Source organism: Rhinolophus sinicus, chromosome 6 (genome assembly GCF_057876585.1).
Source record: "Rhinolophus sinicus isolate RSI-liver-muscle chromosome 6, RSI-T2T, whole genome shotgun sequence".
In the NCBI taxonomy this organism is placed as follows: Eukaryota; Metazoa; Chordata; class Mammalia; order Chiroptera; family Rhinolophidae; genus Rhinolophus; species Rhinolophus sinicus.
Window position 1 is genome coordinate 25,458,611 of NC_142506.1, and position 24,365 is coordinate 25,482,975.

Here is a 24,365-nt window from a genome sequence, read left to right on the forward strand (position 1 = left end):
CAAATTGCAAGTATTTAGCACATATTTTTTGCACTGTACCCTGATGAGGGGTATAGAAGTACATAAAGTGCTATAATAAATATTAGACATAGCAATTTCCTCAAAACAGACGACGAAAGCTTTACTGAAGGGATTTTTCAGTTGGCGATGAAATCACTGTGTATCAGTAATATGTTCCCAAGTAAATTTGTATTGAAAATCATTGAATACTTAATTATATGTTCTTATTAGAATCAAATCTTTCTTAGTAGTAGACTGATTACGATCTTTTATGACAGCGCTTAGCTCATTACTGGCACTCCATAGATGTCGCACACAACAAAAATTATTTGTTGAATGAATAAATATTAACAGAACACAATGAAAACCTATTACATGTTCACTAAGTGCTCTCAATCTAGACTCACATTAATAAAATATTCTACCTTTTACAATTCAATTTATAACTACTTAAAAATTAAAGCCACAAAGATATTTTGATAGATTTTTGTGTGGGGGTGCCCAAAAAAGACTAATAGCAAAATGTAAAATGAAATGCATAAACAATTCAAGGGGGGATATTTCTGAAAACAATTTGCCCTTTTAATTTCATGTTCCATCCATATGAATGCAAACCAGTTGGTAAACATCCTCACGTAATGTTATTAAGAAACACTACACAATATAGTTGAGATTTTAGAAAACTTCAGGTTGTAATTGTCTGTATAGACTCTAATCTCAAAAACTTCAAACACTTCCACAGTCTCCCAGTTCTCTTTTCTACCCCTTATCTCTTACCACTCATACATGCATCTTTCCTAGCTGTCATTATTGTACAAGTATTGGAGATATTTAATCAGTATTTTCTCCTCCTCCAATGACTTCCATGCCTGATAACCATTTCCCTTGATTGGGAAGCATCTTCTTTGCTCTGTTGACCCCTTGTATTGTCCCAGGCTTCATACATGTGATCAGCCCTCTCTTCATATAGCAAACAGCCAGAATCCTCCAAAGGGAACCGGCATGACATTTTCTTTAGCATAATGCTACAGATTATTTCCAGTAATTTCAATTTAACTGTCCTGTCTGTTGACTGAATATTGGTGCAGCTGTGACCCATGTACACGCCAGAGGTCTATTGCTCTCTACCCCTATCGGCTGTGTCCCATGGTCATATGATAGCTACTGAATGATGGAAAACAGTACAGCAGACTAAAAATAAAGCAACACCTCTGGGTAGTGATCTCTAATCTTTGAACGAAATCAATACCTTACTAATTGTATGTCTACCTAGCTCTTAAGAGACAGGCTGTTTGAATTAGTTAGTAGTGTTGCTAGAGAGTTCCGCTGTTCCTGATACCTTTAATTGATAGATTATTTGGCTCTTTCTGCATCTGGATCTATACAAGAAGATCATTATATGGATACCTTTGAGATATTAGCTACCTGATCTCTGATATTTTAACTTTAATTCTAATTTTGATTGCACAAAAACAGTCTTGAAAGAAAATACTTTAACACATTCATCTATTGGAAAATACATTTCAACATAGAACACTGTCTGCCTCACAAAGGATAAATGTTTTTTTCATTAGAAAAGTCAGAAGTTCTTGTAATCTTGAATACAAAAATAAAAAAAAAAAGATCAGTGTTACACCATTTGGTTTACTTTCAAAATTTACTCCCCCACTCCTACATCTTGGTTTGAAAAAAATTTTTTTCCTAACTAGCTATACACATTACAGATTTCCAAAAAGAAGTATTTTCACTGTCTTGTGCTATAACAGACAAATCTGACCCAATTTTCAGATGCTCTGAGACCACACCTGGGCTGCACGATGACTGGTCAAATGGCAAGAGTTCATACAGTTGAGGATTGTAAAGGTGATTTGTAGTTGGTATATTCTAAGGCTAAGTTTTTATTACCTATTGGTATGGTTCTTAAATGCCCAACATGGACTTTTAGATAATTTATGCTTATTTTACTCTCACTGATGACCAAAGAAGTGGAAAGGTATGCATTAGTCTCCTTCTTCTATAAATACGACCTTTTCCTTTCTATTGCCCTTTTAATAAAATTAACTACTTTATGTTTATATACTACCTTTAGCTTTTTCAATTCACTAAAACCCTCATTTATATTCCCCTAATCAATACTGGGAGTGAGGGGGACCAGGAGATATTCACGATCATCATATTAAAGATAAGAAAATGTGATACAGGCAGAGCAACAGTCAGTTTGTGATTGCAGGAAGAGACTGCTAAGTACCTAACATCCATTCTTCTCTTCCTCCTTCCTGATTCTATTTGGAATTACAATGTATTTAGGGAAAAAAAGGGGAAAAAAAGCTAATTTTTCACTTTCTTTTTCTAGGTAGCTGGGTGACACAGTTCTGGACACTGAAACATGAGTTGAAATCTGTAAAGGTTTCTGGGAAAGTTTTTGCTTCACTGATACAGGTAGTCCTTTCTGCCTACACTTCCTCCAGATGGAAGATGGATGTGATGGAAACAGTTACAGTAACCCTCTTAGACCCACAAGGAAAAGGCTAAGAACATTTTAAAGAGAACCCAGGCTTGACACCCTGAACCTGTACCAATGATTGCCTACTTCCGGACTTCTTGCAACAAGAGAAAAATAAAGCTTTATGTGTTTAGGTGACTGTAATCGGAGGGTTTTTACTCCCAGGCCAATGCAATTCTTCACCCTTAGAGTTGGAACTTGAATTTAGGTTCTCGGTTTCCAGCTCTGTCATCTTTCTAGTCTGTTTCAGATTATGGTGTCTGCTAATTCCTAGACGATAAATTTGACTTGTTCTTATTCCTAGCACCCATGAGATGGAGCACTCAACATCAAGTCCAAGCATGAAAACAAGGGTAGTGTCACATCTTGGATTTTATTTTATTGGATTTTTATAAGAGTTTATTTGAGCCACATTGAGGACATATGCCAGGGAGCAAGATCTCAAATGCTCCCACATCTTGGATTTTAATCAGTTACTTCAATAGCCCTAAGCATAAATAAATAAATAAATAAATAAATAAACAAACAAACAAATAAATAACCGAAGACTGGTTTTGGCATTTCTCACTAATCTTTTGTTGTTGTTGTTCTTGTTTAATGAGCTTCTTTTGTCTCCTGGCACTCAATACCCTTTGGCATGTACTATGGAGTCCTATCTAGGCCTGTCTTTTCCTAAGGGCTTTAAGCTCTCACTTACACTCTCTTCAACCTCGCTACCACCAATCAACACTGATGTGATGAGAGGAGAAATGTAGAATTACTGTCATTTTAGTAATTTATGGGGATGTAAATATCATTTTAAGAGCGTATTTACATTTGATAAGAGGGACCTGTACATCCATTTGAACCTCTAAGACTGGAAAGCACTGAGTGAGGGGTTTCACTGCTACTCCTCTCGAACTCAGCCCCTTAAAAGTCCTCACTGCTCTCTCCACCCCCACCCAGCACAGGGGGGAACACAGCATAAAGCAGGGATCTGGCTCTCATTGTTAAGAGTGATAAGTCCTGGAATTCGAAGAATGCTAGAAACAGAAGGCAAGGAATGTTTTTGATAATTCTATACATTTAAAAAATACCCTTAGTAGATACAAATCAGGTAATTAAAAGTTTTTCATATTTTAGTGTATGTTTGGCATGCTATTAAGCCCTCTAGTAAATATTCTTCCTCGTACCTTCCTCTTTTCTCATCTGCTGTCATGTTACTTGGGGTAAAAAGTCTACTTCCTCCTTCAGATCATTCTATCATAGTCTTTATGTTCCTTTCATGTGCTTATCAGTTCTGTTGTGCCTATCAAGGGAAACTTTTTTTTTATAAATAAAACAAAGCACACTCAAGCAGAAGACTTGGCTTCTAGCCTCAGATGTGTGACTCGCTGGCTTAACGGTCTTGCACACAGCATTTACCATACTTGTGTGTCAGTTTTCTCAGCTGAAAAATGGTGAGGTAGATTCCCCTTGGGAAGGTCCTGTTCCGTTCCAGGATTCTATGGTTTAAGCCCTTGTTTACATGTGATTAATCTTTGCAACTTTTAAGGGGCTGAGTGAGGACCTTATGGGGAACGAGAGTTCTGATGAAGAATAAACAAGAGGTAAAGAAGGTTCACTGTCTTGTCTACTGCTGCACACCTAGCAGACAGCAGTGCAGGGACCTAAAGCCAGGTAGGTATTAGCTGACTTTTATCACTGCAGAGAAGGCTAAGCCACTGTTTCCCTACACAAAGAGAGGACAAAGGAGGTCAAATGGGTGAGGTTTTTTAAGGCTCACCTACAAATTCATAGCTAGAGGCAGGGGTTTCACTCACTTAAGACATGGGACTGTAATTTACAGATATACTTTATTTAGACCACATTGACTGTTGTTTTGTTTCACAGCATTATTATTTTCAAATGGTAGAAAATCTGCTTTATACCTTATAGTTGTTGAATGTCACCGGGGAATGGGGGATCCTGCCATATAAGTTGAAAAAAGAGAAAACAGTTTATTAAAAATAATGTATGCCCACTTCTTCATATGTAATAACGATGGTCAATGAATATTTATGATTTATTTTATAATTTACAAAATGCTTTTGTGCTGATATATGTGGCCTTTCTATATTTGGGTGGATAATGTAAATTCTAAAATTATTTCTGTATTGGTATTTTTCACATAATATTACATATTAACTAATAGAACATATGCATCTGAGTGTAAAATTGTTATTCTATTACACAAGGAAAAATAGAATCTGAGCACTGGCAATGACCATGATTTACTTTGCCAAATGTACCATCCTCTATTTTTACCAAATTCTTCAGGGGACATGACAGTAGTTAGACGAACAGGACCCTGGACTGGCAGTCAGAAGATTCAAGCTCTATTTCTGGTATTTGGCACTGACTCACTCCGTGACCACATGCCTGTTAGTTGATCTCCTTTAAGTTTTCACATGTTAGAATTTAGGAGTGCCTCCTAATTCACTAACGCTGTGAATGTTGGTATGACTGTTTTTGTAAATGTAAAAAGGATCGGGGGTGTGTGCGTAAAAAAGTCCAAGATTTGAGTCTTAGACAACTTAGCATGAGGCATACTTAGTATTTTTTAAAGAGAATTTAACTTTAATTTCACTATTTCTAAATGTTATCTTCGCTCCTTCAACTTCGTTTGAGAAACATTTGGTAGAGAAAAAAAAAAAATCCCTCAATTTTACAGAGGGAAAAGAGGAAGGAAGGAAAAGAGGGTGATTTTGTCTTCTCTTCACCCTCTCCTACTTCTGTTAAGTCTGATGATGCTCTTTCATAATGATCTGGTGGAGAGTTATTTGGCGGGTTAGTGCAATTGCACAGTAAATGGAAGGAGGAATTCCTCATTTTTGAGAAAGGGGAGAGCCCCATATATTTCAAAATTCTCTTCCGAGCTTGCTTCACTCCTTCATTTGTTCAACAGTTGCTGAATGCTGCACATGCTGTGTAGCTCTGAGGATACCCAAACAATAAAGATATGGTGCCTGCACCCCAGGAACTGCCAACAGATCAGAGGTATTAGATATTTAAACAAATTATTACACTACAGTATGGTGAGTGTGAAGATGAAAGAGGACAGCATAGAGGAGACTGGGGCATCTAGAAAGAGTCAAAGAAGTGGTTTATCACTTAACCTTGGTGGCCAAGGGAAGCAAGAAGAAAATATCATTTTACACATATTGTACGTTTTATAGTAATGGGCTTTAAAAATGAATATTTAATCAAACTGAATTGTACACCAGGCAATATGCCAGGCAGCAGTAAAATCTATAAAAGCATCAGTTTTGGAGTTAGATAAAATTACAACTCTGTTTCTGTCTATAGGTATGACCTTGGGTAAATTGCCTGACCTCTCAAAATCTGTTTCTGATTTAGAGAATGGAGATTATAAAAGTACCTACACCTCACAGGTTGAATGAAGATTAAACCAGAGAGCACACATAATCACCTACCTCAGTCCTTGGCACCTGGTAAGATGGTAAGTGTTCAGTAACTCCTGATTATTATTAAGTACTCTATATACGCTTTCTCTTTGAACTCTTGCAACAATCCAATGGACAGGCATTCCTAAGATCAGGTCTATGTGAAGAGCACAGGAAATGCTAGGAAGATAGGTTTTTTTTATGTGTGCCACATAAAAAGCTTGGGATATATATATATATATATATATATATATATATATAGCAGACACTGAAAAATCTTTAAGGATTTTTAAGAGGGCAAACCAGTGAGTTCTATGTTTTGGAAAGATCATTAAGTGTGGATAATGGGTTGGAAGGGCAAGAAAAAAGAAGGAAGGTTAGGAGTCCAGTTAGGAATCCCTTGTAGTAAATCACTCTGAGCAGTATTGTATGGGAAATCTTAGCTGCAGTACTACAGATCTTCAGAAGGGATGGCAGGCAGATCCCCTGTGCCTCCAGCCTCCACTGCTTCATATGTCTCATCACGGCAAATGCTAATGCTTTCAGCTACAAATTGCACCAGCTTTGGTGCTCTTTTCAGTTTGGTTTTGTTATTAAGTGGCAAGAGATTTTAATCATCTCTGAAGTGGCAGCAAGTAAGCTCCCTGCTGGAACTGGAAGAACTAAATATCTATCAGTGATTGCTTCCTGGCTGCAGGGGAGAAGTAGAAAACAGATGCTCTGAAAGTATTTGGCTAGTTTGACTTTTTTTTTTTTGTCATCTTCCTATGTTGATGATGTCATCATCATTAATCTACTACATTAATTCAAGAGTAGTAATTCATACATAATAGTAGAGTTGATATAAAACACAAATATAAAATATCTCATTTTACCACTGATTTACTACCACACACCTAGTATTTCATCTTTTTCTAACTCAAAAAGGCAATTTTCATTATTCCAGCATTAATGTTTCCACTATAAAACAGTAGTTCTTTTCCATTATTTTTGCTAGATATTCTCAATAGCACCATGCGTAGTTTAAAAGGAATGCAAGGGAATTTCAAAACATACTGAAGGCTACTCTTCTCTCAAAATACCAGAAGCTAGATAATTTGGAAGGATTTGCTTTTGCAACAGCATCTGTGTGTATATATATATATATACTTTGAGAAATCTATGAGAAGCAAAGTTTTCAATTGAAACAGCACCTTTTGTCTCCTGAATTCTTCCCTTTCTGCATGTGCTCTGATCCAATTTTGCTTAACAAGACATACTTTATCAGAGTTGCCTTGATTCAGTTGTTTGCATAACATGTATATGTACTTTCAGATACATGTTGTTGCAGACACGAGAGGGAACTATCTGGAGAAAAGACTCAGGACGAGAAGAAAAGGGGTCTAAGTGCTTTATATTTTGGGGAATTTGCCATTTTAAAATGATGAAAGAAAACAATGTTTGCTAGCCCTTTAAAAATGTTATTGAGCACATTAAAATCAAGATGCATCTAAAATATGTTAACTGTCATAGATGTTGAAGAAAATGGTTTAAATATTTATGTGATGAAAAATAGAAGATAAATGTCCTGAAGAATTTTTGGAATTATGAAGTATTAAATTCATTTAATGTGTCTGAAACTGAGAAAAGTATCACAATGCGAGTGAGTAATAACCACGAGATATTTTCCTCAAGTTTGAGACTTGGTGGTGGTGGTTGTTTTTTGACTTTTACAGGATCTACAATGTTAAATCAGGAAATCAGCTTTGATACTTGGAAGAAAAAGTGCAGGAAAAAAGACATTTTTAGATTAAAAACTTATCTCAAGTTTAATAAATGTGGAAGAGATTTTTAAAAACTAAGAAAATCAGATACTTTTAAAGTAAAAAACAAAAACAAATTATAACCAAAATTTAATCATCCAGAAAGAGAAGGTGTTAAGAAACCCTAAGACCAAAGCAAAAATAAGTAAGTTGATTTTAAAAATATGAAAATGGACTGAATTAAAAGGAAAAGCCACCAAACTTCAGCCAAGATGACATGTTGAACAGAGAATGACATTTATAGAAATACAACTCAAAATATAAAAATAATAAGCAAGAAAAAGGAAAGACAAAGTTTTCTTTAATGATTTCCAAAAAGACCTTAATTTTATCATGTACAAAAGGTAAAAAGTATTTTCTTAGTTAATAGGCCAAGACAGTAAATATCATGGCTATTCATAATAATCTAATTTTTAAAATGAAAAAAGGAAGATTATCTGGTTAACTGCATAATCCTTACTTGCCTCTAATAAGTGGGCTTGCTGACTTCAACCCTGAAATATTTCGAATATGAACAGATTGTTTTCTCAATTTTAACAATTATTTCCTTTTTTTCCTTGTAAGAATTTATGCTAACACACACACACACACACACACACACACACACACACACACACACAAATAAAACCTGGAACTGAGCAACATAGTATTTCTTGATAGAAAATAATTTTTTTCCCTGAAAGTTATAGATTACTATTTGAAAAGATATGAAATTAAAAGAGCAAATTTTAAGCATATAGAAGAGAAAAAGGTATGCATTATATATGACTCAAATTCCAATAAAAAACTGTTACAAATAATCAATTTTATGATAAAAGAAGCACATGAGAAATAGAAGAATATGGTTCAATGTTTTGAATTTTTAAGTGCCACATGTGACATCATTTCCATGTTAGGGAAACAGTATTATTGTATAGTGTAGAAATACCTTGGTGACTTAGGTAGTTCAGGCCAGGAGACCTAGTTGCCCTGGCTCAAGTTGTTAGTTAGCATCTGTCACTGGACTAACCTGTCCTTTTCTCCTCAAGTTCATGTTCCAGAGTGAATTACTTCAAACACATCTGACAGGGAACATTATATGATGCATAAACTAGCCATCTAGTCAGTATTGACGTGGCAGAACAGTGTATAGACCCTTGGTCTACACTCACGTGCTGTTAGAGCAAACCGAGGTTACCTTTTTTTTAATTGATTGTAGCAACTCTGTTTTCCTTTTTTGAGCAATGGTAAGTCCTTAGTTACACTGAATGCACAAGTTCATTTCAAACCCGAGCTAAAAGATAGTTTTGACTTTTTGACAATTTTGATAAAGCATGGGAAATCAGAACGTGTGTGTGTGTGTGTGTGTGTGTGTGTGTGTGTGTGTGTGTGTCGAGGGTGGGTGCTTTGTAGGCCTCTTTAAGCAAGTTATGTAACATTTATATACCAACATTTTCTTATCTGTAAAATGGAAATGTTAGTTCTGCTTATGTAATAGGGATTTTATGGAACTTTAAATAAAATAAAAATGTATGTTAAAGATTTTGTAAATTATACAGTGCAGAGCACATTCAAGTTATTCTCTATTAGAAATAGTAGATTTACAACTGAGATATAAAGAATAACAAATCCAGTGCTCGTAGGTATAAACGAATGTTAACTGTAAGTGTACATCAAGTCACTAGCTAATGCTGAGACCTCATCTGGTACTATTACCTCTCTGTCCAGTCATAGTGGTATTCTTTCTGTTCCGTGAACAAACCAAATTCGTTTTCACCTCCTGACCTTGAGACTTACTGTCTCCCTACCTGGTTTGCTACTCTGGATCCTTGTATGGCTTCTCATCACTTGGGTTTCATCTCCACGATACCTTCTCAGAGATGCCCCCCATCATTATCCAAGCTAATTGCACCAATGCCCACCCACCTCACTCCAGTGTCATGTGATCACATTACTATTCTATTGTTTCCTTCTTACCATTTATTATCTAAATATCTTATTCTTTTATACTTGTTTATGGATGGAATTACCACCATGTAAGGGCACAGCGTCCTCCTTACAAAGGAGTGACCAAGCAGTCTGTCACTAATCTATATTGGACTGCCAACACTTTGGATGACAGTCAGGAAGTTTATAGTGACTTTGTCAAGTCAGAGAAATGATCAGCTGGAAACCTGATTTTCCCAACGGAATGAAGTAGTTAAGGAAACACATGGGAGGATGAAAAACACATAACAGACTAGGGATAGATGGCCTTTTCTTTTTTTGCTTTGCCATTAAGTGTTGGAATCGGCCTAATATGTTAGAGAAAAAAGAAAAAAGCAGTTTGAAAACTAGAATTTCTTTTTTTTTGGTTGTTTGTCAGTACCATGCAACCTGAAGCCTATGAAAAAATAAATTGAGGTATCCTGGGAGACATGAAATTGAAAATCGTCCATATGATGCATTTGGATAGGCAATGATATAGCCTTCAAGAAAATAAATTCAGTAAATATTTACACATCCTTCAGATAATTGATTTGTCTATAATTTCTATCTCATAGCATATGAAATGTTTATTTTAAAACACTTTCACTCATTTAGTCTCATCATCTAAAGCAAATTTTATTGTTTAAAATGTATTAGTTTTGGTTTGTTTGTTTTAAACCTTTAATGGCATTTGATATATTGACTTTCTGCCACCCTGAATTATTTTTAATTAAATTTATTGGGGTAACATTGGCTAATAACATTATATAAGTTTCAGGTGTATAATTGTATAATATATCTTCTGTGTATTCCACTGTGTGCTCACCACCCAAAGTCTAGTTTCCTTCTGTCATCATACAAGGTGTGATCAAACAATACAGTGAATGTTTAAATAAAAAAAAGTATATTACAGCAGCAGACATATTGGCATTAATCCCCCTCAAATACTTCCTCCTATTGTTCTTGCCACTTTCTGAAGCAGTTCTAGAAGTCCTCTTTCGTGAGTGTCTTTAGTTGCGCTGTCATGGCTGCCTCCATGTCCTGAATCACTTTGACTTTGGGGAAGAGCCAGAAGTTGCACAGTGCCAAATCTGGTGAATAAGGTGGATGAGGACACACCGTAATGTTTTCAGTTGACAGAAATTGCTGTATCAGAAGTGATGTGTGACATGGATCAAAAACTATTATCAAAACTATGTTGTGATCAAAAACTATGGTGAATGCTGCTGTCCAGTGCCATCCAACAGAAAGGCAGGGATCTTCAATACAGGAAGCAGTGCATTGAATCTTAGTAACAGTGTGTTCAGTGAGTCAGGAGTGACAGAAGGTGTTGAGAGAAGGTTGAGAAAAGGTGTGTTTTAAAATGTGCTATAAATCATCCTCCATTGTGACAACTCCATGTGACATATTGCTTTTGTTACGGCAATTTCTGTCAAATAAAAACATTACAGTGTGTCCTCATTCACCTTATTCCCTGGATCTGGCACCATGTGATTTCTGGCTCTTCCCCAAAGTCAAAATGACCACGAAAGGTAAACATTTTGAATTGATTCAGGACATCGAGGCAGCCACAACAGCACAAATAAAGACATGAAAGAGGACTTCCAGAACTGTTTTAGAAAGTGGCAAGAAGGATGGGATAAGTATGTTCAAAGCAAGGGGTAGTATTTTGAAGGGGATTAATGGCAATGTGTCTTTTACTGTAATATTTTTTTTTATTTCAACATTCACCGTATTCTCTGATCTCACCTCATATATTTGATCCCCTTTACACTCTTCATTCTCCCCTCACTCTCCTTCCCCTTCCCTTCCCTTTTAGTAACCAGAATATAGTTGTTGTTTTTTTGTTTGTTTTATAATACACATATGAGTGAAATCATATGGTTTTTGTCTGACTTATTTCACTTTGTGTGACACTCTCAAGATCCATCTATGTTGTCGCAAATGGCACTATTTCATCTTTATCATGGCTGAGTAGTAGTCCATTTTATATACGTACCACATCTTCTTTATCCAATAATTGGTCAACAGACACTTGGGTTGTTTACATGTTTTAGCCATTGGAAATAATGCTGCAAAGGACATAGGGGTACATACACCTTTATGACTAAATGTTTTCAAAAATTAGGGGTAGATGCCTAGAAGAGGGATTGCTGGGTCATATAGTACCTCTATTGCTTATTTTTTGAGGAACTTCCATACTGTTTTCCACAGTGGCTGCACTAATTTACATTCCCACCAACAATGTATAAGGGTTCCTTTTTCTTCACACCTCTCCAACATTTGTGATTTCTTGTCTTGTTGATAATAGCTATTCTAACAGATGTGAGCTGGTTTCTCATTGTGGGTTTCTTTTGAATTTTCTTAATAGCTAGTGAAGTTAAGCAGTTTTTCATATATCTGTTTTCATAAACATGTTTTGGTATACATATTATCTGAAATTCCAGATTTTCCAGTCTCTTCATTATTATGCGATGGCAGCCAAGTCATTCTTAACTTCAGTTGGAGTTAGCCTCCTAAATCCAGCTTCATTGCAGATTCCAACTTCTATGTTATCTTCTGTCATTTGCCCTTCGAAGCTTTCCTTCAGTGTTAATATGGCTGTATGAATGGCATCTTCAAGTTCTAGATCTTCGTTGTATCTTTTATCAAGGAAAGTTTCCCCATTTACATGGTTCTTTCTCATTGCTGTGGCTTTCCAGGCAAAGTAAGCTCCAGATGGATCTGACTGAAGTAAATATGGGTGTCACTCATTCCAACCACAAATTAGTAAAGAAACTCCAAATGGATGAACACCACCTGACTGGGTATATTCTTGCATCACAGAAGCTACTCTCTGTACCAGGTGAGCTGTGGGAATGGGTTCTTGGTAAACAAGATAGTATTGCTGAGCCAGTTTTCGAGATCTGTGCATAAGCACTCTGCAGTCTGGGCCCGTGCCACTATACACAAAGCCTATATGTTTGGTAACTGGTTCCACCTTGTGTACACTTTCCTCATCATACAGAATGGATTTCGGTTTCTTCTCTGTTGCTGACAGCACACCTTTTGAAGCTTTAATTCCCACTGAATGGGCTCCTCCAGCTACAGCAGCCAAAGCATATTCAATCTAGACAAGTTTACCAGACGGGCTGAGTGTAGGCAGCGAAAAGCTGTAACCGTGCTCCGCCATTTTTGCCCAGAGTATAAAGTAAAATTTTAATATGTCACATTTATTACTGGCATTCCCTAACCTCCTCTTTCAAAAAGTGTTTCTTCACACTTGAGACATTTAATCCTATTCCACTCACTATTTACATACCTGCCCCCCCCCCCCCCCCCACTCATTCTCCAAGGCCCTTCTTTCAGCTGCTGCTTTCAGCTGTCAGCAGATCTCTATTTGGGGTCTCTTCTTCTAATTTCCCAATTTAGAATTATACATAACTCCACTGCAACACATAATGAAATACAGAATTCCAACCGTCTGTGTCTCTCATAAGATTCTACTTGTATTGCCAAATACACAGTCCCAGTGCTTACTTACTACAGAACATAACAGTCACTCAGTAAATGTTTTCATTTGATGTATTTCTGTAGTGTTAACTATTTTTAACCATTGCCCATATTTCATTTTATTACTATTTGTCTTTGAACTCATATCTTCTGTTTTAGAAAAAAATAAGTCAAAGAGTGAGGAAGGAAAGTCTTTGCTGTGTCTGATTGTGCTGTCTAAAGCCAGGCAACTCTCAATTTCCCATTTAACTGGAAGGAAAGCATATTGAAGAGAATCACAGAAATTAGAGGAATATATATGTATATATTTCTATTTTTCCAGTTAATTTACTTGGTCACTTAAAAAAGGGCTGTAGATTGGTTTGAACACAGACTCTGGAGCCAGGGTCTTGGGTTTCAATCCTGGCTCTGACACTTCCTTAGCTTGTTTGATCTTGGGTTTCAATCCTGGCTCTGACATTTCCTTGGTTTGTTTAATCTTTCTATGTCTTAACTTTCTCGTTTGTAAAATGTAGGTAATAACTGTACCTAATGAATAGGGTTGATCTGAGGTATATTCAACAAATATTTACTGAGGACATATTATGTACCAGGCTCTGCTCTTGGTATGAAGGATAGAATACCAAAAAAAAAAAAAAAAAAAAAAAAAAAAAAAAAGGCATAAATTTCTTCTTCACAGAGTTTTGATTACAGTTAGCAACATGAATATAAACACATACATATTTGTTAGTGATAAATGCTAAGGAGAAACAAAAAGGCAGAAAAGAGGGATATGAACTATTAAGGGGCTGGGGAAATTTGAAGTTTTAAATAGAGTGTCTAGAGAAGGTCACACTGAAAAGCCAACTTCTGAATAATGACTGAGAAAGTGAGCGAGCTGGCCGTGTCACTCTCTATGGGCGGAACCACCAAGGCGGAGAGAACAGTAATTGCGAAAGCCTTGAGAAAGAAGCATGTCTGGTAGGTTCAAGGGACAGCAATAAGGTCAGACTAGTTGGAGTGGAGTGAACAAGAGGAAACAGTGAGACATAAGGGGTGTGTGTATGTGTGTGTGTACGTGTGTGTGTGTGTTGATCAGGTAGGGCACTGTGCCCCAGGAGGAGGACTTCAGCTTGGCTTTTACTCTGAGAGAGAGGGGAGCCCTTGAAGGGATTTGGGCACAGGGTGACCCAACGAGATTCATGTTTTAATTATATTCCTCCACCTGTCTTACTGAAAGCTGACTGGTTGGGAGTTGGTGAGGGAAAACAAGAGCAGCGGCAAGGAAACCAGTTAGGAGGCTATTACTACAATGCAGTAGAAAGACAATAGAATGATAAGTGTCTAAGTTTTGCTTTGTCTTGTGCACCTGAAACTAATTAAAAAAATAAATAAATAAAATTAAAAAAAAAAAAAAAAAAGACAGACAATAGTGTTTGGACCTAGAAGGAAGCAGTGCCAGCAGTCAAGAACTGGGCAGATTCTGGGTTTATTTTAAGAATTGGGACAATAGGATTTCTGGGCTGATGAGATACAGAATGGGAGAGGGTAAAAATGGAATCTAGAATTACACCAATGTCCTTAGCCTGAACAATTAGAATGGTGTTTCCATGAACTGAAATGCTAATATAGCTTAATGTATGGTTAATTTTATGCTAAAATGTGTTAAAATGTTCATGAATTAATATATGTAAAGCACTTCGTATAGTACTTTCTACCAAGTCAGTTATTTGAAGGTGTTTGCTATCACTACTAATAAACTGAAATGGGAAAATAATTTAAACCCTGATATATTATTAAATGGGAAAATAGTTCATGTTAGAGTTACAACTTTTGGTCTTTGGAAATACAGTGACTGAAATGAGATATTGAAAGAAACTCTCCACTGGCAGACAGAGTATAGGAAAGAAATGTGATTTTCAAGTAATGACCAAAATTCCTTCTCCTTCCATTCCCCTTTTCACCTGCACATGCCTTTATACAGCACCTCTTCCTTTTCTTTCCTCCTGCCTCTTGAAAGTATCCCTATCCTGAAAACAACAGTCATACAAAACATTTTACTTTTAAAAAAACAATGTGTGTTTTACACTTACTATGCAATGGGATTTACATTCGACAGTACTATGTTAAGTACCACTGAAGTACTCTGTGTTTTGAAGAAAGAGCAACGACATTTATTTGTTACTATTATTATATGTTCTTGAAACTGTGAAAGACAATACAACAAAAGATAAGTATTAGAGAATGCTCAAATACCTACAAATGCCATAACCAGTTTTGTTTTTTAAGAACTTTCGGTTTTTATGCAATGGTACCTATGTTCTTTTACAGAATTCATTTTTAATTGGCGAATTGTTAAGATGAAATTTTAAGTTGAAAATACTAGAAATCTCCCTTATGGCAGCAAAAGGACCCTGGCTATGGAAATAACTATGTGACTGATCCCATTTGATTCCGTTAATTTTATATCATTTTTCCTTCATGGATATCTGAGACCAGAGAGTGGGACCTTTACATAATTACTATTATAACTTACCGCACTTTTTTCTAGTGGGCATTCGCTTATACCTGTAATTCTTTCTGTGGCAGGTAATTCTCTATGACAATGTATGTTCATGTGCAAATACTATTTCAGTTTAAGTCTTTACGTATAACAGGGCCTGGTAAATAAATAACACTGGGGACTCAACAAGTAGACAATAAGGTTTGGTTGCTTCAACCAGACCAAGCAACTAAAAGGAACACAGAAAAAACACAATTATGGCAACCCCCCCCCCCACACACACACACACAACATGTTTTTCCTCTGAAAGTGAGGATTTAGACAAAAACTCTGTCATACAATAATTCCAAAATTTACTGTTAAAAACGCATGTTATTTTTCTAAAGCCAAAGCCTTACTGTAATTTACAGATTGATCTATCTCTTAAATGGAAGGAACAAAGGTAGGAAAGGAATGAATCTAAGTGACCTCTTTTAGTTTTAATGCCACGGAGCTGCTGTGGCTGTGGTTCTGCTAATTGAATAAAGGATACAAGCTCTCAGAGACCGGTATGTATTCAGTACTGGGATTCAAAATAGCTAGGACTCTAATAGTCGGATATTCTCTGAAGAGAGATTTCACAGTTCTCTTCATAATTCAGACAGTGAGGTAATAGGTCACAGCATTTCCAATGATAATTAAAATGCAGAACTTATTCCTTTAGTTTGGGATAAATTCTAGTATTTCTCCTTCTTTCCTTTCCCCAACTTTCCACTCACACATAATAAGCCTGTCTAATAATGTTTTGTTTAATGTTGGCTTAGAATTCATAATTGAACAGAATTCTGTGGTTTACAAAATGCTCTCATATATATTTCATATTCAATATTTTTACTGGTTCAATATTTTTTTAATAAATTATCCTAATAGTCCTACGATAAAGGAGTTATTCATGTTATTTTTATTCTTTAGATGTATAATTTGAAGCTCTGAGAATAATTATTGAATCACAAGCTACACATAAGAGCAGAATCATTATATGACCCTAGGTCTTTAGTTTTAAAGACCTGTATTCTTCTATTTTATTAGAGTTAAATATTGGTAACTAAATTACTAACAACATTCAGTGAGTATTTTCCAGAAGTGTTCAGTCAAGACAGATGGTCCAAGCAAGGACAGGTAGAACCATAGTGCAAAGGAACCAGGATGGAGGAAGGTAGTGAGGAGAGACCAAAATTGGCTGTGAACAAGCCACAAAACGAAAAAAAAAAGAATACTCTTACAAAGTTTAAATGTTAAATGCATAACCTTTAGCATACTATACAAGTAATAGATTTATCTATTTTTTTTTACTGCCATGTGTCATCAAACCTAAGATAGCACTGATTATAAGACACACTGCCAAGAGAGAAAACAGAAAACTTTGCCAATTAATGATATGCCATTGATCATAAGATACTTTCAGACTTTAAAAAAGTTAAAAGGTGAAAAGAGGTGCATGTTAGAATTAAAGAAAGATAGTACTGGTAACTGCAAAGGGTAGGAAAATTCTCAAAATCAGTCATAATCCAACCTTACTAGACAATCAATAAGCATTTATTAAGTGCCTATGGATGGGTACAAAGCAGCAAAATGCATAATCTAGGTAAGGAGGCTTAAGTGCTACATATGAAATATTAATTGTTATCCTTCAGTTTCACAAAGATGACCACTGTTGAAGAAAACAGATCCACTTGTGCAAAAGACGTCTGAGTTTGCAAGTGCTAGGAGGGTATAAGGTATATAGGAGGGAAGAGGAGAGGAGACAAGAGGAGGAAACACCTGGGGGATGGGGGGATGGCTTAGAGGAGAGGTAGTAAAAGCGGAAGGAGGTATCTAATTTAACCAGCAGCATCACTGAAATTTAAGAGTGGTCTGAATCTAATCTACACCAGATCTCTTGATCATATAAAATATAACTGCTTATTCTGTACATGAAATGTTAGTTTAAAACATCAGCTTTGCAAAAGGGGCTTAATACATTTTTGGAACATCTGTAACTTCATGTCTAATACTCAAGATGTTTCCATTCCTGAGTATTGTTGAAAACATGAAAATTGAAAACTAGACAGTTTTAATACCTCTCAAATTTGAACTACTTGTAATTGATTAAATATTGGTCATTACTTGGAAATTAAATTTTGTTATGATAGGTTATCAATCTCCTTGATGACTTAAAAGTTCTAGATTTTTGTGATAAAAAATAAAAAGTGGTTTGGGCTGAAAACAATCATCTAAATATTTTACTTAACATTTTTCATATGTTATGATCATCAGCACAGAATTTAAAACATTTCTGTTTCTGCAATGAGAATTTCATAAAGAAATTGCTCTAAAACATGAAATAATTGCTGTTGAAATTACTCAAATAAAAAGAAAAGATACTCAACCTTTTAGCTGTGCATTATGCTCATAAATTTATTACTAATTTGAAAGGGATAATATCCTGCAATATCATTAAACTTCATGACTAAGTGATAAACCATATTATACATTCTGATATTGTCACATAATTGCTGGTGATTGAGGAAAAACTGACCTAGTAATGGTAATTACTTCTTTTGAAAGGCAAAACTATAAATAAATAATAACATAGAGCAATTTCATTTTTAAAAGTCAATAATGAATTCCATCTGCTGCATGCCATTAAAAATCAAAGAGGTTACTTACATGCCTCAGATCTTTTTATATCTTTATTCCTCCCATTTTAAAAGTACAGATTGATCCATCAATAATAATGTTATTTTGACTTGTTTGACCAAACTAAAAAAAATAAATAAAATAAGAAACCTCCTATCTATTTGTCTCCTCATTTCTCTGGAGCCTGGAGAACTTAAAGGAATAAAATGCTAATGGAAAACAAAGGCATTTAAGTAAACTTTAAAGAGGGTGGTTAGGAAAGCCTAATGAAATGTATTACCAGCCTTTGAAACCCAGGCACAGTGGTGATAAAAGCATGAGCATGTGACTTAATCACTATCAATACACTAGTTGTACACAATTTTTCAGTTAAGGGCAAGATAATTCAATATGGAAATCCTACTGAAAAATGATTTCCTGTGAATGAATGAAAAAAGGCACTACTGGCTTGTTATAAGTGGCCACTGGACATGAAAACAGACTCTAAATCTCTATATATGTCTGAATCTGTTTTGGGGAGTGCCTTTCTATAGAATCACAGCAGCCACACCTACAGCAAATCATAGACAAATAATATACATGCACAAAAAGTCTTTTTATTCGTATTTCAACATTTTACTCCCTCTCAATCACAGATCCATAAAGCTCATCTGGATTTTGAAAATAAAACATAAAGTCAGCCTTACCTGACTTTGCAAAATGACTTGTTTAAAGCTGAGAGCATTGATACATACCTTTCCGTGGGCAGAACATTTCTGAGGTCCTCCCTTCCAACTACTGAGACAGCAATATGCTGCTCTCAGGAAGAGAAGACAGGGATTTGGGTTCCTGTGCTTCCCCAAGTAATACAACACTTCCTTTCTGGTAGAGTGTCCTCTCTTCCCGCCAGGCCCTGACCCCTGGTGGCAGTGAGTGAGCCTCCAAGGTTTGTGTTTCTGCCCACAGGAAACCCACTGCATCTGTCTTATGACTCTCTAGACTTGCTCTTGGCTCACTGAACATTTTGGAAACAGTGCCAGCATGCTCTAATAATGTGTTACTAAGTTGACCCTATAAAGTTTACTATGCAGTAAGATAACAGAACTCAGTATCTAACTCTGTACCATTTCTTATCGTAAAGTACATCAATGGTATGGCCGCCTTTATCAAACCTCTGTTAAGTAGTTCTAATACCACTGACAGGCACTAGATTTGATAAGGCTGGATATTTTGTACCTGGTTGGTGTTTTGTACCTTTACAGATAGTTCAATGCTGTTAGCTCACCGTCCAAACATAAGTTTGATCCCCACCACCCCAGAACCTCCAACGGCATAACCATGATACAGTATACACTGCTTTGCATTATACTTATTTCTTCCTGTGTTTTCCTCCTATTAGGCCAAGGAGATTTATAATGTTAAACACTTCATAATGGAAGGAATGCAAGAGCCATAATAACTCTGTCCTTCCTACTTGGCCCTGCTCTCAGTCCACATCCCATGTGAGCCCTCTGAAAGCAAACGGCATCGCCTCTAGCCTGGGTCTAGCTAACTCCCTGTTCATGTCCTTAAACTTCAGAGACCTGGAGAAGATTTTGGTGGATGTTTCCTTTTTGGTCTCCCCCTCATCATATTTTTATGAACTCCTTTAAGGGCAGCTCACTGAGATGTACACATCTTATAATACTGTCTTTTACTGAGGAGGCAGGGCTTCCAATCATCTGGTAGAGAAAATGGCAACTTGTTAAAGATCATGGCAAGTCCAAGGTCCACTGGGTGCCAAAACAGGCAGGCTTCAGGGGCAAGTTAAAAAAATAGTACAAGTCGTTGAAAACTGTGCAAAGTTAGTATACTGTACTACAAGAACGGACAATGGTTATAAAGAAAATTGAGTTCACATGATCAACAGTTAATAACAATGACACTCTGTGTAACAGTAATAATATTTTGCATGCAATACAGAATTTATCACTTTTGCCAAGTTCTGACAACTCCATAATAAGTTACTCATTGACTAGTAAAACACCTGACCAAACCAACATATTTCTAGAGGGAAATGCTATAAATTGGCAATATGATTCATTATCAAATGAAAATGTATGATATCTAATCTTCTCTGTGGAGCTACGTTTGTATCCACTACAAACCCTTTATTTGGCTCCTTTAAAAGTTCAGCAGTATTCCCTCTGAATGCTATTAAATAAATGACACAGCCTAGTAGACCTTCTAGTTAAGTGCCTGGCACTCTGCTATAATTAGGTGTTTAATAGCTATTAATTTCCATTCCTTTCCTTAATGACACGACTGGCTTTTTCCAGTCCCAGATAACCATTCTACTACATTAAAGTAATGCTAATGGTAACAGTCCCTTCTATATGTGTAATGCTTTATCATTTACAAAGTGATATTTCAACTGATATTTTCATGTTATGTACACAACCACCCTGGGTGATGTTGCTTTTCCCGAAGTTTTGCTGCTTTAGCTATGTATAGAAAATTAATGACAGAACGTTTCTTTGCAGCTATATGTGGTGAGCAAAAGGAGAGGATTAGAAGTGTTTTGGGGGATGCTCTGATGTTCATCTTCAAATAATTAAACATTGCTTCAGACTCCCAGGAAACAACAACAGCAGGAAGAAGGCAGGAATGAATTGGCTCTTGTTTAAAAGCAAGACTTCATATTAGAAGAAGAAACTCACACATACACAAAAAAACCCCTAGACAAAACATAAACACAGCCTCTACAGAAAATACAAAAGGAAGTTTTTACACATTTACATCTCACATAGGTGGTCATGCTATATTTGCATTGTATTTGAATATGAATAAGAGCCATAAAAACACACATATGAGTATACACACACTTATCAAACACACTTATGAATTGGTCATGTGACAAGCAACTACAGAAGCAAATATCTATATCCATATATGTGCCATATCTACACAATTTGCATACTTGTATTTCCCAATATTTTGTCATTTGCTCCTTCTTACTGCTCTCATTAGGAATCTAATAGGAACTAGACTTGAATCACTTGTCGGCTAAATGTAGTTCTTTCAAATTCATGTAAAACCAAGTCAATTTTTTAATTGTGCTTATTGCTGCCCATCACTCATCTGATGAACACAGTTACAATGAATAATACTGGTTCTTGGGTGTTGCTTCCTCTTAGCGGTTCATTACCTTTGGGATCTAGCCTGCTACGAAGCTCTGATTTAAAAACATTTTTAATGCTGCAGTCAGAAAGGCCACTGCTTCCACATCTCCTCTAGCATTTATTCTAGATTCTCGTTCTAGTTTATTTTTTAATTTATTTTCCTAATTTACTTCCTGATTTATTTTCCTTATATCTGTTATCACATCATGTTGATTGACTAATTTATGATAATGTGTCTTATTTTACTTTTCTAAAATATATATTTTTTTCAATTTTATTGTGGTAAAAACACTTAACATGAGATCCACCCTCTTAAAAATTTATAAGTGTGCCGCCCATTATCGTTGACTATGATCATGTTGATTTTGATCAAATGATTAAATTTGTTGGTTGGGTGTTTAAGAGATGGATACATCTGCTTGATTACATAATTAGAGCTTATTCAAACTCAACATTTTTTTGTAGATGGGATGGATAAGACTATTTGCTAAAGGAAAATTTATGATAAAAAGAAGTTTTTCCAAGATGGGTAATTTTGGAATCATGGGATCTTCCTTTTTATAGATGTTGATTGTTGGCAGGTACCACTTTTCTTAATGTCACATTACAATGTCAAGAATATAGTTTTAACTTTAGATGTGAATTTGATTTGTAGTGTACCACCGTATCAAAATGCGCTCTGCAGAGGACCAAAAAGAACACTTTCCCACCCTCATTGGTGAAATGCCAAATGGGAAACATATGTGGTCCAGATGCTGAGTAATGAATTGTGTCAGTTTTAAAACAAGGTTTTCCAGGGGATGGACTCAAAGAGAGGTAATCTTCCCTGTCCAGAGAAAACTTCTAGGTTCTCTATGAGGTTACTTACTAAATATTTAACTAATTTTCTTTTTGAAGAGAGAGGGTATTTTAAGACATTTTTAAAAGATATTTTGAACTGCTTATAGTAGCAATTATTATTGATATTCATAAGGTATTTCAAGTCAGTTAGGCTTCATGGAAAATAAATACCTCATAAAATTCCTGTAAGTTTAGCTTGCATAAAAGAGCTGTCCTTAAATCAGATCGGACAGCATGTAACAAAAAATTATGATTTTTACTGAGCAACCAGGTGTCTGTGGTAGGCCTGTCTAAGCACTGGGGTTACAGTGGTGAGTCAGCCATCTGGTATACACAGCCTTTATTATTTCCTTCTCTCTTTCTCCTGGTGAACATACTTTCTGACTAAAGGAAAAAAGTCCCTTAAAGTTCTGTGTTTTTCCCTTGGGAAAAATGTCTCCTGCTGAGTAGGGTGCACATTTTCCAGTCTACGCTTCCCTCTTGTTATATTTCTCAGCAATATGCAATAAGTAATCAGCTGCTTCCTGCTTTCTCTGGGCTATGTCAGCTAATTAAAGCATTGTAGAGTGATGAACAGTTAAAATTTCCATTCTTCCACTTCACAGTCATGAGGGTTGGGGTGAATTATTGAACTCTCTGCCTTTCAGTATTCTCATCTATGAAAATAGGATTTTAATACTTCCTGTCTCATAGGGCTGCTATGAGGATTAAATGATTACAGGTACTTGGAATAGTACATGACATGTAATAAGTACACAATAAATGCCAGCTAGTTAAATTATCATTATGAAGAGAGAGCTATAAAAGTATGTGTAGATATTTCACATAGTGTCTGCCATGTCAAGATAAGCCATGTTAGATTTCTGGTCAAGATGGCAGAGCAGGTAAACACTGCATCCTCTCATGACCACATTAAAATTACAACTAAACTACAGAAAACCATCACTGAGAATTGCCTGAAGTCTAGCTGAACCAAAGTCCTATAACTAACGACATCAAGAAGAACCCACCTTGAGACTGGTAGGAGGGGCAGAGATGAGAAACTAGCTGGTTCCCACATGTGGCAGTTAAAAATTGGGAGGAATATCTCACCTACAGAGGCCCCTCCTGAGGAGGAAGGGGTCCCAGGCACATGCGTATTTTGGTGTGTGTAATGTGCATTTTTTTGCCCAAATTTGTGAGGGAAAAATAAGGATGTGCATGATACATCGATAGTACTAATTCCGTATCTATATAAATGTTTTCAATTCTTTTATTTATGCTTATGAATTAAAGTGCAATAACCAAATAAATGCTAAAATTCATTTATAATTCAAAAAACAACTATCTAAATGTAAACAAATAAAAATTTGAATTAAAAAATTAAAATGAAACATTTTTCCCCCTGAAAGTTTGGGCCAAGAATGTGGGTGCGCATTATACATGGCAAAATACGGTACCAGGATCCCCAGTCCAGGGTTCCAATACTAGAAAGAGAAGTCCCCACAGCTTCTGGCTGTGAAAACCAGCGGAGACTGTGGCTGAATGAGATAGAGGGTGACTAGAGTCTCAGCATTCCTCTTAAAGGACTTATTTGCTAATGGATTTATTTGCTCTGAGCTCTAGTGCTGGGGCAGCTGCTTGAAAGACACCAGAGACATACAGGGAAGAGCTAAATTGTCTGGATTCAGGGCAAGGGCAGAAAGAGTGGCTTTCTCCCAGATAGAAGAGCTGGAAGAAGCCATTGCTTTTTGTTGAGCCCTCTGTTCTCTGAGCGTGTAGACACAGGCAGCCACCATATCTGAGTCTCCCTCAACCTGGCTAACACCATTTGCCTCACTATGGTGATTCCCTGAGACCTTGCCCCACACAACTTCTGGGTCCACCCAAGAGAATTCCAGTGGCTTTTCCATACAAACAGCTTGTCTTGGTTTATGGTGCAGACTTTCCTCAAATCTCTCAATGGTTCACAAACCTCAAACAAGCAACATGCTCTGAACCTCTTGCCAAGCAGTCCCAAGGCCAACAGTAGCAGCAGCCGCCTCAGTTCACAGCCTAGCCTTCCAAAGGGACCACCAAGACCAGCACGGGAGGAAT

The 24,365-nt window shown here is 36.2% G+C and overlaps 1 protein-coding gene and 1 pseudogene across 4 annotated transcripts in view; both read right to left on the bottom strand.

Annotated features, from left to right (window-relative positions):
- The window catches only part of OXR1 (oxidation resistance 1), a 451,782-nt gene that overhangs the window by 94,796 nt on the left and 332,621 nt on the right, over positions 1-24,365 (bottom strand). The gene's annotated exons all lie outside the window — the stretch shown is intronic.
- Positions 12,093-12,849, bottom strand: LOC109457604 (proteasome subunit alpha type-2 pseudogene; annotated as a pseudogene).